Here is a 4136-nt window from a genome sequence, read left to right on the forward strand (position 1 = left end):
TTCGTCCATTGATTAAAACACTTTAATAATATTAAGGGTTCTGGCTTTTCTTCAAACCTAACCCTAACCCCCCTGAAAAAGTTTATATTGTTTGAATGTACTCCTTTTTCCACTGTTTTAACATTGTAAACACTTGTCCTTCTTAGACCCCCCTAACGCCGGGTTCACACAGGACGCAGAAGCGCAGCACCACGGCGCGCCGCGCCAAGGAAAGCCAGGCGCCTCCTTTCCGCCCCCCTGTTACTCAATTGTGCCGTTCACATAGGCTGCGATGCGCCGCGCAGCGCCAAGGGCCCCTCGCGCCCTGCACCGATGGTTTCGGCGTCGAGTCTATTTTTTCCGCTTGCCGCGAGCATATCGCGCCAGGAAACACACTGAAAAATGATTTTAAACAATATAAATGACATATTTTATATGACATAAATTATCAAATATGCATTCCCATACTTTGTATTCCCCTTCTGTTGTCCTGGAGTTTAAATTTTCCCAATTTTCACAATCACTTAATTAAATGTCCCCCTCTGCCCATCCACTACAGCCATATAGATAGAAAGAGAGAGACAGAGAGAGAGACAGAGAGAGGGGGTGGGGTGGGGGTGGCTATAGGGTTGCGTAGTCACTTGTGACTACCTCATTTACCCCCGACACCCGACATTGCACGGAGCAAATAGCGGATATATCAGCTGTATGTGTGATCACGGAGGGGAATCGCAGGATGACCGGCGTGGAGAAATGTGCGTCCTGTGTGAACCGCCGGGCGGCTGCGCGCAGCTACACGGCGCAGTGCGCCGTGGCGCTGCGCTTCCGCGTCCTGTGTGAACCCGGCGTAAACCACCTACCGCTCAAAAAACATACCGGGTTTCCAAGATGGTGAGTAGATATTAATAGGGAGTGTACTTTAAAATAGTTTGCTGAGGGTACAGAGCCTTAATTTGGTGTGTTATTTTTAATTATCCACAGACGGGGAAATTGTGCGGACTGTGTTACAACACATTTGCAAACCTAAAACAACACCTGCTGCTGTCACATAAAGTGACAAACAAACAGGAGTTGCAGCTCCTCCTGCAATACGGAAATGCCCGGTGAGATTAAGAGAAACGTTTTTTCATAATTATACCTAGATACACCGTTATGCCTGCACAAATTATTTCTTTATTTCCTACCACAGAACTACAAAGAGGTTGTCATGCTGCATATGTCATAAGAAACAGCTTGTCCGCCTGGACAAACACCTGCAGGAGACACACACCTTGACGTCCGCAGATGTAAGCATATTCAATTGTTTTTAATTGGACAAGAAAACTTCTGTAAGATATGTTGTAACTCTAATGTTTTTTTCCATTTAAAGTCTGTTAAATGTTATAATCAAAAGTCATTCTATGTTAATAGGAGCGAGAACCTCTAATGAAGGACGCCAAGAGGGCCGCCATCGTCCTGGAACTCTCAGCACTGCGGCAGTCCGGCCCCGAAATTCCTATGGTCTCAACATTGGACAGAACCGCTACTGAGGAACTTGGTACTTTGAATTTGTGTTAATATTACTTGTGATTCCCTATTAACAAGGGCACTGATAAGAAGGCTTACATCATCACATCTTATTGAATTTTCTATCTAACTATACGCATATTAAACTTGAGCTTTCAGCGGTATAGATTTTTTTATGTCTACTGTGTAACAACCACAAATGTTATGGTTGATGACCACAAGACGGTGCGTTCCTTCGGCCAGGCCGTCTTTTCCCTTGAAAAGTCGGAATATGATTGGCTACAGCAAATATGTCAGGGTAAATGCTGCATGAGGGTGAAGGACTGCCCTTATGTTTTTCATACTTCCCTCGGCGTCCAAATTGTGAAGCCTGTTAACTTGCTGAATATAGCGTGGCAGGATGCTGGGATGAAGGGCACCATCGATTTCACCAAAATCAGGAGCAGCGTGGCCACTCAAGTAAGAAATATAACCCTAAAATAGAATTTTTAATTTGTAATCTGGCCATTTTTAATTTCTTTGTATGGGTTTCCAGGCGAACAAGTTCCTTACAGAGAAAGAGAGACGGCAGGTGACGAGCCAGTGTACGATGATGAACCTGACAGCAGCTTGCCACTGTCTGCGGAGGAGTTGAGACAGATGAAGCGGAAAAGGGGAATGGAGGTTTCGTCTTCCGGAGAAGAGGACCTGGAAGCAGAGAAAAGCAGTGACTATGTTATCCCCAGTAAGTCAGTATGTTCAGTGGTGGTCGACTATTAACCATTAACCATGTTCCTGGTTAATTTCATTCTACCGCTTGTGATAAATGGGAACTCCACCATTAATTGTAAATAATTCAAATTAAGCAAGTTAATATTTCTCACATTGGCTCACAAACATACAGAAAGTCTGGGTGTATAAAAACATTTCTGAAGTATAATGTTGTTTTTGTTAAATTACTGTTACTGTTGTATTGATGATTGTAAATTTGTAAAGTTTAACGTGTGTGTTTGTGTGTGTATATATATATATACACTACCGTTCAAAAGTTTGGGGTCACTTAGAAATTACCTTATTTTTCAAAGAAAAGCACAGTTTCTTTCAATGAAGATAACATTAAATTAATCAGAAATACACCCTACACATTGTTAATGTGGTAAATGACTATTCTAGGTGGAAACGTCTGGTTTTTAATGAAATATCTACATAGGTGTATAGAGGCCCATTTCCAGCAACTATCACTCCAGTGTTCTAATGGTACATTGTGTTTGCTAATCGCCTTAGAAGACTAATGGATGATTAGAAAACCCTTGAAAACCCTTGTGCAATTATGTTAGCACAGCTGAAAACTGTTTTGCTGGTGAGAGAAGCTATAGAACTGGCCTTCCTTTGAGCTAGTTGAGTATCTGGAGCATCACATGTGTGGGTTCGATTATACTCTCAAAATGGCCAGAAAAAGAGAACTTTCATGTGAAACTCGTCAGTCTATTCTTGTTCTTAGAAATGAAGGCTGTTCCATGCGAGAAATTGCGAAGAAACTGAAAATGTCCTACAACGGTGTGTACTACTCCCTTCAGAGAACAGCACAAACGGGCTCTAACCAGAGTAGAAAGAGAAGTGGGAGGCCCCGGTGCACAACTCAGCAAGAAGACAAGTATATTAGAGTCTCTAGTTTGAGAAATAGACGCCTCACAGGTCCTCAACTGGCAGCTTCTTTAAATGGTACCCGCAAAACGCCAGTGTCAACGTCTACAGTGAAGAGGCGACTCCGGGATGCTGGCCTTCGAGGCAGAGTGGCGGGAGATTTCTACAGATTACCTCAACACATTAACAGCTAGAATGCCAAAGGTCTGCAATGCTGGAACTGCTGCAAATGGAGCATTCTTTGACGAAAGCAAAGTTTGAAGAACAAAATTAATATTTCCAATAAAAATCATTATTTCTAACCTTGTCAATGTCTTGACTATATTTTCTATTCATTTTGCAACTCATTTGATAAATAAAAGTGTGAGTTTTCATGGAAAACACGAAATTGTCTGGGTGAAACTTTTGAACGGTAGTGTATATATATATATACAGATTTGGTCTTGGTTAGGGTTTTGCATCCGGTTGGATTTATTGTTGTTTGCATTATTATTTGAAACTTGTTTTACTGTTGAAAGTAAATGGTAAATGGTTTTGTATTTATATAGCGCTTTTCTAGTCTTGATGACCACTCAAAGCTCTTCACAGTACAGTTTTACATTCACCCATTCACACACACATTCACACAGTGCATCTATTAGCAGCACTTTGTTGTTCTATGAGGGGCAATTCGGGGTTCAGCATCTTGCCCAAGGACACTTCGGCATGCAGATGGGGAAGACTGGGGACCGAACTGCCGACCTTCAGGTTGGAGGACGACCGCTCTACCCCTCAGCCACAGCCGCCCAAGTGTTGTTAAAATGTACAGATTTAAATGTTAATCAACCCCAACAAGGCCCTGTGATGGCCCTATGTTCTTTTTTCTTTTTTTTTATTGTATAAAGTTCATTTTACAAAAAGGCTTCTCTCCCCGACTCTGCTTTCCTCATCATATAGATGATATCACGAAGAAAATAAAAAAATAGCAATTAAAAAGAAAAAAAACTTCAAATCTTATCAGTTTATGGGATCGGATTTTAAAACAATTA

The 4136-nt window shown here is 41.7% G+C and overlaps 1 non-coding gene across 1 annotated transcript; it reads left to right on the forward strand.

Moving 5' to 3' along the window:
* Positions 1-531: 531 nt before the first annotated feature.
* Positions 532-2580, forward strand: LOC118109035. Its single transcript, XR_007032699.1, has 6 exons — positions 532-870; positions 961-1082; positions 1169-1265; positions 1390-1516; positions 1855-1944; positions 2021-2580. It is a non-coding gene; the product is annotated as an uncharacterized LOC118109035 (transcript).
* Positions 2581-4136: the final 1556 nt, after the last annotated feature.

Source organism: Hippoglossus stenolepis, chromosome 5 (assembly GCF_022539355.2).
Source record: "Hippoglossus stenolepis isolate QCI-W04-F060 chromosome 5, HSTE1.2, whole genome shotgun sequence".
NCBI classification, from domain to species: Eukaryota; Metazoa; Chordata; class Actinopteri; order Pleuronectiformes; family Pleuronectidae; genus Hippoglossus; species Hippoglossus stenolepis.